The 13,521-nt window shown below is 35.4% G+C and overlaps 1 protein-coding gene across 2 annotated transcripts in view; it reads left to right on the top strand.

Moving 5' to 3' along the window:
- The first annotated feature begins 786 nt into the window (after window positions 1-786).
- LOC143258724 (tubulin monoglutamylase TTLL4) overlaps window positions 787-13,521 on the top strand; it is a 41,038-nt gene continuing 28,303 nt past the window's right edge. The window contains exon 1 of one of the 2 annotated variants that reach the window (XM_076525809.1): window positions 787-1,056. The gene's annotated coding sequence lies outside the window, so the exon portion shown is untranslated. Of the gene's footprint in view, window positions 1,057-7,205; window positions 7,365-13,521 lie in introns of those variants that run through there. The other variant, XM_076525808.1, reaches the window with a different exon arrangement.

Here is a 13,521-nt window from a genome sequence, read left to right on the forward strand (position 1 = left end):
AGGAAAGAAGGGGACCAAGAGCCGGGAGAGGAGCAGGAAAGATGAAAGATAGAGGGAGAAGAGGAGGAGGAGAAAGAAAGGGAGGGACGAGGAAGGAATAAGGAAAGGGGGATCGTCGTAGCCGCTGTCGTGGCAGGGTGCCGGCAGAGATGTGGGCAACAATATGGCCCGTGCTGGGTACAATAGCCTCGTATTATGTGCACAACAAGCGGCAATAGGGCCACGTTAAGGTTACATTACAGGCCAGGTTGGCTCCTCTGCCGCATAAAGAGGACTCACAGCTCGCTGCACAATGCGATAGGAAAAAGAGGAGAACGCGACGCCTCTCTCTGTATATGTATACGTATATTCCCATATAAAAGCGGTGCTGTATGGGTAGCCGTACGTGTGCCCCTAAGGAGACGTGCCTGCACGGCGCACACCGCGCGGAGGCCGTTGCAACGCGTGTTGCTCGGCTGCACGTGGTGGGAGCATGAACGGCTTCCAGGCCTGAGAATCTTCCCACGTTTCTCGTAGCACGAGCCAAGAGTGTACAAGCGAAGAATTTCGGAGGCGAAGCTACCCATTCTGCGGCCCGAGAACCGCCGTGATCCTTGCCGCGGGGGGAAGGGGCCCTGCGACGAAAACAGGGAGACCGAGAGACAAACACCGTGAGAGAAAGGAGCGAGAGAGAAGGAGCGAACTGGAGAGGAAGAGAGAGAGAGAGAGAGAGAGAGAGAGAGAGAGAGAGAGAGGGTCCTTTCGAGAGCGAACCGATGGGACAATCATCGACAACTGTTTTCGAACGACGACGGATGAAGAGGGAGACGAGGAACAGTGCGGAAGCGTTCCGTATAACAGCACGTTCCGAATTAGCGTCGCCGAACTGGCTTCTTACACCTTTTCTCTCGTGATTCGAAGCGCGACCGGCCGCTTCTCTCGGCCCCCGGCCCCAGCGAAAGCTTCGATCTACCGTGCCACTTTTCCGATAACCATGCGCCGCTGGATCCACCATTCAACAACCACGGACGCCATCCTCGTTGCCGCCGCCGCCGGCTGCTATTGATTACAGTCGAGGTAACAGTTTTTCGATTCTTCGACCGACACTTTCGTTCGACGGCATAACGAGATCATTCCGTCTTAGAGCTGTATTCAGCCAAAAGCGATTCAACACGCTTCAATTTTTTGGCGGTTAGATCTTTGTCATCGGGGCTTAGATTTCTTATGGTTGTGATTTACGTCAGGAAATTACGATTTCGACGATTTATTACTTTATATGTATGGTAGTCAATTTATTGTTGTATGGGTATATTAAACAATTTATTGTTGTACAGGTATATTAAATAATTTATTCTCGTATGGGTATATTTAACAATTTATTGCTGTATGGGTGTATTAAACAATTTATTGCTGTATGGGTATATTAAACAGTTTATTGCTGTATGGGTATATTAAACAGTTTATTGTTGTATAGGTATATTAAACAATTTATTATTATGTGGGTATATTAAACAGTTTATTGTTGTATAGGTATATTAAATAATTTATTCTCGTATGGGTATATCAAACAATTTATTGCTGTATGGGTATATTAAACAGTTTATTGTGGTATGGGTATATTAAACAATTTATTATTATGTGGGTATATTAAACAATTTATTGTTATATGGGTAGGGAAGCCGAGGCTGGAAGTTCCGATTTTGAGAAAACATCAAAATTGACTAAGAAATAATGCAGTTGCTTTTTTCGTTTCTGACTAATTTATGGTTAAATTTATTCTACTTTAAGATTGTCAACTCAATTTAATATATTGCAATAAATTTTTCACAGTCTTTTTTTTGTGGACAACTTAAGCAGAACTTCTTACCCCGTCGTGGGCAAATTATTCGAGCCTTGCGGCTCGTTTTTATGGTTACCGATTGTCAACAACTATAAAAACGAGACGCAAGACTCGAATAATCGTATCTCCTCTTCCCAAATTGTCCATTTTTGTGCGCGATCTGAGCGCGAATTAGGAAGAAATTACTATATTATCATCGGAACATCTTACTCCCGAAATTTCTAGCTTCTTTCTAGCTCCTAGAAACTTTTAGCAATTTATTGTTATACCTGTATATTATATACGTGTATACGCATAGTAAAAAATTTAATATTATGCATTGTATGTGGTGGAGAATATATTATTATACATGTACATTAGGCAATTTATTGTATTATACATTGTATATGTATAGTGGGCAATTTATTATTACACGAGTGTATTGGACAGTTTTTTCTTTTTTTTTTACTATTATACATGCATACTAAAGAATTTTTATATTCTACATTGTATATGTATAGTGGGCAATTTATTATTACACGTGTGTATTGGACAATTTTTTTACTATTATACATGCATACTAAAGAATTTTTATATTATACATTGTATATGTATAGTGGGCAATTTATTATTACACGTGTGTATTGGACAATTTTCTTTTACTATTATACATGCATACTAAAGAATTTTTATATTATACAGTCTATATGTATAGTGGACAATTTATTATTAGACATGCATATTTGACAAATTACCATTATACACTCCTGGACAAAAATATAGCACACGCGTGCTGTCATTTAGTTGTCAAGAATAAATTATGAATTCTACATATGGTACGTAAACATTGTCTCACAGTAATACGTTATATAGCGACAAACTGGAAATGCAGTATTAATGAAGCATTGTACTGTGCCTTCAGATCATTTTTAAAACTAACAAAATTTAGCTTTGGAAGATTCATTTTTTTTCACAAAATAGAATTTTTCATTTACATTCCTAAAATCTGAAAAACAGTATTTGAAATATTGGATATGAGATACGGCGTGATTTTACCGTAATGCTTGTCGAAAACCATACAATCACGCCATATCAAATGTCATATATCATGTTAATTTCAAATACTGTTTCTCACATTTTGGAAGTGTATATAAATAATGCTTTCCATCGTAACAAATAAATTAAAAATTCTGTTTTCTTAAAAGGAAGTGATACTTCCAATCTCTTAATAAATATCATTTATGAACACAACATATAAATTAAAAATTCTGTTTTGCTACAAAAAATGAATACTTTCAATATTAATACTTTCTTAATAATACTTCCTCAATATTAATACTTCCCTAACAAACACTGTTTTTGATCACAATACATAAATTAAAAATTCTGTTTTATTCTAAAGAAATTAATACCGTCAATCTCGTAATAAATGATGTATTTTTATCAAAAATAATTAATTAATTTTTTTTTATTAATTCTAATTGATTCTTTTAAAGCAAGATTTCGTTAGATTTAAAAATGATCCGAGGGCACAGTAACCAACGCATCTGCCCGAGAATTGCGAGTCCGTTTATTTGCAAACACTGATTACGAGCCGTTCATTAAATATCGAAACTGTTGGACTCCGGCGCATAATTGTTTCTATCGATCTGAAACAGTTTCGCCGAGGGACGGTAGTAGCCACGTACGAAAGAAACTCGAGTAATTCCTAGCAATTGCTCAATTAAAAAGGATCAAGCCGTCCGCGGGGAAACGGCGGACGGGCGAAAGAAACGTTTCGAGAATCTGGTCGGTCGTCAGGTTCTCCCGGTTCAGGGAAGTATCAGTGTCGTTAACGCGATTAATAATAACGCAACCGTTGCGCTGTCTCGATGATAGCGGCGTTGGAGCGCGGATAACGCTTGTTACGTTCAGCTTAACACGCGCGCGATCGCGTGCGTGCGCGCGCGCGCGCGAGCGAGCGACCGAACGCTCGCTCTTGCTCGCATGCAGCATCACATCCGGCTCGGACGACCAATCAGTGTAATTATCCTACCGGTCTCTACCAGCATATATACTCATGCTAATGCCTCGTTTTCGACATCGGGAATATTATACCGAGCAATCTGGACAAAATCACGTTTATCCGGATGCGAATGCCCGACATTTTCGACGAAGATCTCTTGATTAAAATTATACCTCGTACGCGAGCTGCGTCCGCCATAAATATCCGGATAATTAAGATTTTCGACCGGGAAAATTTTTCAATCTTATTACGCACGTCACCGTAAAATCACCCGTTTGAAAAATTGGAAATTCGTTGGTAATTTACGCGCAAGGGGTGGTCGCACACCTGTGGGGTCGCAGATTTTAATGAAACTTCTTTTTGGCGATTCGGAAGACAAAATAAGTAGAAACGCGTCCGAGCTTCTTCTTTTTTGCCAATGCTGTTTTTTTTACGGAGTTATTTTGCACATAATCTTTTTCAATTTCTTTGTAACATCGCACGGAGTTTCTTACAATAAGAGCAGCGGCGACGCCTATAACGGTGAAGTTGGTGTTGGTAGATTCGTATCACAAGGTTCTGGAATTCAATTCTCACACGAGATAACATTTCCTTTTTGTTTCGGCTTTTTTTCTTATTTCTATACATTTGTTTCTAAATCAATTCATTTTCTAATTTATATGTATTTCGTAATATCTCGAATAGTATGCATCGTAAGAACATCGTTTTCGACAGTGTTGACATTTTATAAGTTTTATATTTATTTCGTATTGTCGCTGAAAAACATACTTGATTGACATTTCACAAAATGATTGGCATTTTAAATAATTAAGTTTTGTAGAAAACAATGTAATTGCCAAAAATGTAATTTTCTTGGTGGAAGAGAGAACACTGTTACCTTCAAGCTATTGACAAATCTTGATTTGATTTTATCTTTACATGCAACTTAGACCTCAATAGCTTAAAAACATAACAAAGTTTTTTTATTTCTTACGTTAATAGTGCATAAATTTGTGAAGAAAAGAATTATTTTTAGTGAGAAGCCTGTACGTGTTACATTCTAGTTGTAGAAAGAACTAAAAAGTATCGATTCTTTAAAGTGCCGAACTATCGCTAATTACTTGGAAATATCAAAGAACAGAAAATATAAAAATTTCTTTAATACGATGTTTTTATTAGTATACAAAATATTCTCTATATAAATAAATATTCTATAACTATATAAATATATAAATAAATTTACTATAACTATATAAATATATAAATAAATATTCTATAACTATATAAATATATAAATAAATAAATATCAGCACAAAAAGACGAACTTCCGATCGCTTAACAAGAAAATCTCAAAAGACAGGAAAAATTCTAAACTGAAATTCTGAAAAAATCATATATAGAAACAAGTCTTTTGATAAAAGAATCTATGATTAATACAAACTATTCGAATTGTATTCGCAAAGATAAATATCGCTATAGATTAAAAGGTTTATAAATAAACATAGCACACGACTCTACACGGTTCCCAAACCGATTCCAAGAATATCGCGCGCGCACGAATAATTCCAGGGGACGAATACAATTTAACGCTAGTTTATTAGTCACGGCAGCTTGCATAATCATTAGTAACTACGATTAATCACGAACCACCCACAGTTTGAACCGTATCCAACAATTTCATTCATTTCACGCGTATAAATAAAACTCTCGAATATACGTGATTCTGGAGTGTGCGTAATGCTGAATTATAAAAGCTTTGCTCTTCTTTACGAATCTCTTATCTTTATCTTCGATATGATATCACGGTTCTCTTTACTTTGAAGCAATGCAGAGATAATAACAAGAAAATACAACTATTTTATTAATTTCTTTGTTGTTGATCGCTTCTTTAAATGGACACCTATATCCTTATTTACAGAATAAACTGTTACAGAACAAACATTTTTTAATCAGATTTTTTATTTTTACAAGGATATTAATATATTATAAATTAAAAATTTGTTCACTTATGAAACTTCTTCATCCTCTTATGACCGAATGCTGATAAGTCAATAACACACACACACAACACACAATTGCAGGTTTTCGTGCGACTTCTTTACTACATAAAGAATTGCAGTAGTCGCTCAGACGAACAATTGTTATCGCTTCATCGGCACTCAGTTATAAGAAAAGAAAAAAGTTTCAGAAGAAAACAAATTTCTCATTTTCTTAAATATCCTTGTAAGATAAAATCCAATTAAAAAAGAAAAAATGTTTCGTACAATAGTGCAATTCTTTTTCGCGTAGAATAAATCCGTATATAATAATACAAGTTTCCATTTAAATAAAGGAAGTTACCATCCGAATAATCTTCGAAGCGATCAACAAGGAAAAGATGAATAAAATAGTTGTGCTTGGTCCTTGAAATCGAGTAACTTTTGTATTTAACATTTTCCAAAAACATGTACTATGTTAGAGATATTTAGACGTAAAGTTTTCTATTGAACAATCTGCACGTGCTTACATTTTATCCATTTTTTGACAACTTTTGAATACATGTACATTGAATAATTTAATACAATAATAACATATTATAATTAACGAAATTTTATCGTGTCCAACAGAAAAATGTCCCATTTTTATTCGATTAATTTATTCATCACTAGACCGTAGATATTTCCACGTCCATGAAAAGTGCAAACTTGCAAATGAAAAGAACTTTTATTCCACTTAATTGTTCGCAAAAAGCTTCCTTTGACAATTTTTGCGAACAATTAAGTGGAATAAAAGTTCTTTTCATTTGCAAGTTTGCACTTTTCATGAACGTGGAAATATCTACGGTCTAGTGATGAATAATTAATCGAATAAAAATGGGACATTTTTCTGTTGGACACGATAAAATTTCGCTTCCTTTGACAATTAAAATCCGCGACGTTCAAACGGATCAGATTCATCTAATGTTCATAGTCTTCTCCAATACCGTTTCGAGTTCTCGCTCCGTTTCAACTTTGTCGTGTTATCGAACTAGAATCTATATATAGGAAAGGTAGTTGACACGATTGACAGCTGAATGAAACCACGGCCCTAATCAAAAGCCCGAGCAATAATATCACGGTTTTATTTAGCATCGTCGATGAATCATTAATCCCGGGTTAATCACGCCACGCCATCTCGTACCCCGCCTATAATAAAATTCCATAACTAAAATTGTATCCGCGGCCCGACTGCCGAACGAGATGTTCATCGATGCCTGCGTATTAATAATAAATAGATGACACATCAGTATTCGGCTGACGAAATTATTTCAGCGTAACTGAGAAGTCCGGCACAATGCCAAAACGAACGCGAAAATATATTGTGCTGACTCCGGCACAATTGTATCGAAGACGCCGTGTGTCATAGATAATAGAGAACGAGATAGCGGGTTTCGCAGTCGTCCTATGTCTCACGATTCATTCACCAGTGTAATATAACGTACGATCGGCGTAACATGTGAGTGCTCCCCGATATTCCGAAAAATACTTCGCGCACTCAGCGACGTGATCGTGTCTCGTGTGCCTGCAGCCCGGTCATGCGTTTCTTGCGCGGAACGCCTAAAAGGTAATCGTACGTGTTCACGTAATGTTTCCCGCCTTTATTAGTGCGATCGCTTGTTAATTGCATCAACGAATAACAATTGAAAGATCATCTCCGATTCGTCAGAATTTTTTGAAAATTGCTTTATTCTCTGTACAAACAAAATCTATTGAGTTACGCGGTTTCCTTGTGATTTATTAATAGTGTTCTTCTCCGTGACAAAGTTTCTTTTGGCGTATATTTGTATATTTGTGATTTATCGATGGTTTTCTTTTCGACAAAGTTTACTGACATATATTCGTTTTCTTGTGATTTATCGAGTTCTGTTCTCTTTGGGAAAGTTTCTTGACGTGTATTCGTTTCTTTGCGATTTGTTAGGTGCGCTTTTCTATGACAAAGTTTATTGACTTATATTGGTATCTTCGTGATTTATCGATGGTTTTCTTTACGACAAAGTTTACTGACATATATTCGTTTTCTTGTGATTTATCGAGTTCTGTTCTCTTTGGGAAAGTTTCTTGACGTGTATTCGTTTCTTTGCGATTTGTTAGGTGCGCTTTTCTATGACAAAGTTTATTGACTTATATTGGTATCTTCGTGATTTATCGATGGTTTTCTTTACGACAAAGTTTACTGACATATATTCGTTTTCTTGTGATTTATCGAGTTCTGTTCTCTTTGGGAAAGTTTCTTGACGTGTATTCGTTTCTTTGCGATTTGTTAGGTGCGCTTTTCTATGACAAAGTTTATTGACTTATATTGGTATCTTTGTGATTTATTGATCGTTTTCTTCTTTATGACAAAGTTTCTTGACATATATTTGTTTCTGTGTGATTTACTAATAGTTTTCTACTTCATGGAAAGGTTTATTGGCATACAATCGTTTATGTGTCATTTATTAATGGTTTTCTTCTTTATGGCAAAGTTTCTTGACGTATATTCCGTTCTTTGTGATCTATTAAGTTCTCTTTTCTGTGACAAAGTTTACTGACATATATTCTTTGTGATTTATTAAGTTCTGTTTTTTGGGGGAGAAAGTTTTTGACGTGTATTCGTTTCTTTGTGATCTATTAAGTCCTCTTTTCTATGACGAAGTTTATTGACATATGTTGGTATCTTCGTGATTTATTGATGATTTTTTTCTTTATGACGAACTTTCTTGACATATATTCGTTTCTTTGTGATTTATTAATAATTTTCTACTTCATGGAAGTGTTTATTGACATATATCCGTTTCTTTGTGATTTATTAATAGCTTCCTTCTTTATGGCAAAGTTTCTTGACAAGTATTCGTTCTTTTTTTGGAGACCGATTAATGGTTTTCTACTTTATGGAAAGGTTTATTGACATAAATTCGTTTCTTTGTGATTGATCAATGGTTTTCTACTTTATAAAAATGTTTATTGGCATAAATTCGTTTCTTTATGATTTATTAATAGTTTCCTTACTTATGAGAAAGTTTCTTGACATATATTCGGTTTTTTGTGATCCATTAATTTACTACAAATTGTATTGACCTATATTGATTTCACTGTGACGTATTAATGTTTCTACATATTTTGTTGATCAGAAGAAAGTGATTACGAGATTACGCGTTTTATACGTTTACGATCAGAACGAATAGATGAAATGTAGAACAATAGAAATATTTACAGAATTTCAAGGTACTGTTGTGTTATTTTGAACTCATTAAAATTATTAAGAGCAGAGACAGTGGTTTTATTTTACGTATGAATCCGCAGTCTATTGATTATTGTGTGTGTGTGTGTGTGTGTGTGTGATAGAGTTATTAAGATACTGCTGAAGATTCTTATATGTGTTTAACAATAGATGTATTTTTCAGACATAAATTATTCAGTGACATCACAGAGAACAACATGTTGACACGAAAAGAACAAATGTTTTTGGTTGATCTTTCGTAAGAGATAACAAATGTATTTACGGTGTTGGCTAATAAAAATTGGCCTAATAAAATTTTTCAATTAAATTTAAAGTCTTTCGTTTCACCGAATTGTACTGTATTGTTGAATTGTTTGTTGACTTGTTGAGCTATACAATAACATTATTAATTAAAAAAAAACACCTATATTTTGAGCTATTTAATTGAAGATATATGTTCAAAATTTAAGTTAATGCATTTAAGACAATCATAAATTGATGTATAATGCAACTGCCATCGAATTGTTAGTGTAATTATGAAAATATAGAAATCACACTGATTATTATAGAAACCATACTTGAGTTAATAAAATTGATGGACTAAATTGATGGATTAGTTTATAAGCAAGCATGAAGTGCAAAGGAATTGCTATTGGATTATTAGTATAACTAACAATATATTAAGAGCACACTAATAAATTTAGCCAGAAAAAGTGAAATCACGCGTTACATGCTTTTAGTATGAATTCTGCGTATATTCATATACATATACACTGAATGAAAGAAAATCGTATTAACTGGAACAAAGAAGTGCTATGGTAACACTATACTTTCGCAGTGCATACCATTGCATATAAAACCATTTGTAGGAATTATGACAGTGCCTTTAAAATAGTATGCTTACATATCTCTAGTTGCATTGGAAATTCCGTCATTACGTCATTATGCACTCTTCTAGGTTAATTTCAACTTTAGCTCTATAACTTTCTCAATATTTAGATCTTCTTTCGCAATTTTTTTAGGTGCAGTATTTTTTACCAACTAACCGTAATTACTTCATGTTTCTTCGTAAATCAACGATAAATAGCTCAGATTTTCTCGATCAATTCTCCGGTAGCGATAATACTTTCATTTATACATCAATAATTTATCTTACATAATATTACGTGATGACCTTTTTTCAGGATATTATTGTAAAGAAGATGATCAAGCTTTCTCTTAAATATAGCAAAGGCATTGAAAAACATATTAGCAGATTTCCGGTTGGTAAAATGTTAAACAATTACGTACAGCTACATAGAAACGATAAAAATAGAATTGTTCGAGTATAGTTTTGATTCATTACTCTAAAGCGTGTACTATAAACATGGTGATTGAGGATTTCGTTAGAAAATTGCGGAAGTAGCAATCTCTGAATCGTAATTTTCAGAAGAGGCGTTCATCTATTTCGAAATATGTGTTGAATCGCAATCTGTTTCCATGGAATTGATCTGTGTAAGTTAATTTTCCACTCGTAATCATTTTTTCAATTTAATCTTCGTAAATTCGCAAATTTAAAAACTTATTTTCTACAAACTGGAAATCACAAGCCGATTCTCAGTGTAATCGCCGGATTTCTTTATCTCTGTGTTTAGTATTCCATTTGCGATAATTAGCTGCATAATAGATATTTGAAATCACTGAAGTTCGTTACGAATAATTGCATCCGATGTAGATTAAAAATAGTATCTATCGATGACCTTGGTAACCTTCGACGATGCAAGTGATCGTAGTGGCCTAACCAAGTAAAAACAACAATGTTTTCGCACGCTTCGACGGCGAAGCACGGGTGCACACACATTTGGACCCAGAATATATATTATATATATTCTATTTTATATATTATACATATTATATATATTCTTTCTCTCTCTCTCTCTCTCTCTATATATATATATATATATATATATATCTGTTGACAATTTCGATTAATTGTCCGAAAAATTAGATAGTTAAATAATATATATATATATTTAATTATATATATATATATATATATAATTTAACTATATAATAATATATATATATATATATATATATATATATATATATATATATATTATTTAACTATCTAATTTCGGACAATTAATCGAAATTGTCAACAGATTCATCGACCTTTATAGAAAATCTAACGTGTCCGAAAGAGACACATTAGGAAATTTGTTGAAAAATTGCTAAATAAAATTATAAATGATCCTAAGCGCGTTGAGTTAAGTTTTTGTGAAAATGGCCCGCTGTTCGAGGGTTAACACAGAAGCATAGCTGTTGGCAATGCATAAGAATCAAAACAAACAACACACTAAATTTACGAACTGTGAAATGTGTTTCATATCCTTACATAATGTCAGCAAGGTTAACAATACCAAGCTTTTACAATACTCCACTCTCTGCTTCTCGCAAATTCACAAATGTTCTCTCGTATTATTTCGCTCATCTTAGCCATCATTCTCCTCACTGTTCTCTTCTCATTTTTCACATACAATGATAACTGCAACATACAGAGAGGAGCAAAACCGAGCCAACACCTTTTAAAACGGTGTGTTGCTTTTTTAAAACTGAACCAAACGATTTAATGGTTTTTTTTTTAGATGACAGAAGGACTGACTAAACTACTAGACAATGACCAAAATACATTTTTTTTTAATTTTCCTATTACTTAAAATGAAATAAATAAGATAAAAATACTCGCGTTTTTAAATTTTTTTCATTCGAGGCAATAACAGAAATTTCAAAAATTCTTACTGTAACTTACACAGTAAATTCTCCCTAATTTTTCTTCACTTTACAAACAAAAATGGACAATTTGGAAAGAGGAGATACGATTACTCGAGCCTTGCACCTCGTTTTTATAGGTGTTGACAATCGGCAACTATAAGAATTAATCGTATCTCCTCTTCCCAAATTGTCCATTTTTGTTTACAAGCTAAAGGAAAATTAAGGAGAATTTACTGTACATTATTGCTGAAAATTTCACCGACATCGGTTGACCATGATGCCAAAACTGCATCATGCTTGCTTTAAAGTGCTCCAACTTTGCGACAAAAATTGCAGCCAAGTTTCTGTTTTTTTTTTTTAATTAAAGGAAAAAGATCAAAATTAATTCGGCTGCAATCGGCTTCTCTAAACAATTTCACAAAGTGTTACAGGATTTTACGAAGTTTTTATAAAGTCCGTGCATTTTGTCAAACTTGGCAATTTTCAGTATGACAAACATGTCCTCGCATTTAAAGGCTTGCAGCGTTGAGAGTGCATCAAACTTGAAGTCCAGAAACATTATATTAAAGTAGAGGTTCCAAGCTTTAATTTAGAAACAAGATCATCATCCTACGATGATTTTTTGTGGAGCTATCGTCCGTCAAATTTGGCCAATTGTTATCGGAAATTTTTCTATGCTGTAATGTTTTTAAGCTGTGTACACTAGTAGATAGAAATCACGTAACAACATCGACAGACAAAGAAATTTCACTCATTATATTCATCCACGTTCACGCTAATATGAGTAGACCACGGATCTTTCTGCAAAATATAAAAATTCTTTGCTTCGATTGGAACAAACAGGAGCTGAACCAAAATTCTCATTCTCAACGTTCTCGATAAGTAGCAAGTAATCTAACAGCATCGTTAAATTTATTTTCTGTCCGCAGTCTGCTAATGAGCGTCGAATGTTCGCGTTTCGCGCGCAAAGGCCAAAAAATAGGACAAAAGTCGTGACTTCATTATGCGGCACACGTTTGAACGCGAAACGGACTTCGCCAGCCGCCTTCGGTCATAATTATGACGCCGTTTGAATAAATTCGATATTAGAAACCCGTTACGGGATCGAAACGGTCTCTCCATCCGCTCGAGAGTCTGCCGGACGGACGGTTTCGGCGAGGACCTATCTCGAAAATTCGGGCCCGGGGCCCGATCCTATCGGGTCGCGTTCCCGCTTAAAGAGACATTACGCTGTCTCCCGGCGTAGCTGTTAACAATTCCAAGATCTCTCGGTAACACGGCAGTTCTAGCGGCGATCGCGCAGACAACCGTAAAGCCAGGCCAATTGGCAGTTAAGGCGTCCCGTGTATATCCGAAAGGAGCGAATTCTTTAACGAACGCGACACATCGTTGGCCGATCTGCGCCGCGAGATTACCTTTGCCGGCCACCTTTCGCGTTTAGAGCTAAAGGCTCGTAAATACTCGGCCGGCCCACTCCGGACCCTTGTTTGGCCTACCGGCTACCAAAAGGGCGAAACACCTCGTTAAGCCCCGCAAGCGAAACCTGTCCTGCTGACGACCGGGGATGGGCGGGTCATTAAGATCGTACGCTTAATTCGAAAAATCGACTGCCGATCTGGTCGATCGCGGCGACTTGAGAACCGGTTGCATCGACGATTCATCACCGGGGAATCCTTCTCTAATGCCGAACAAACGCCGTCCCCTAACCGTAGGTACCCGGCGTGTTCCCCTTGTAAAACTCGGTCCGATTCGAATCTCAAGACATCGC

This window comes from Megalopta genalis, chromosome 12 (genome assembly GCF_051020955.1).
Source record: "Megalopta genalis isolate 19385.01 chromosome 12, iyMegGena1_principal, whole genome shotgun sequence".
Classification (NCBI taxonomy): Eukaryota; Metazoa; Arthropoda; class Insecta; order Hymenoptera; family Halictidae; genus Megalopta; species Megalopta genalis.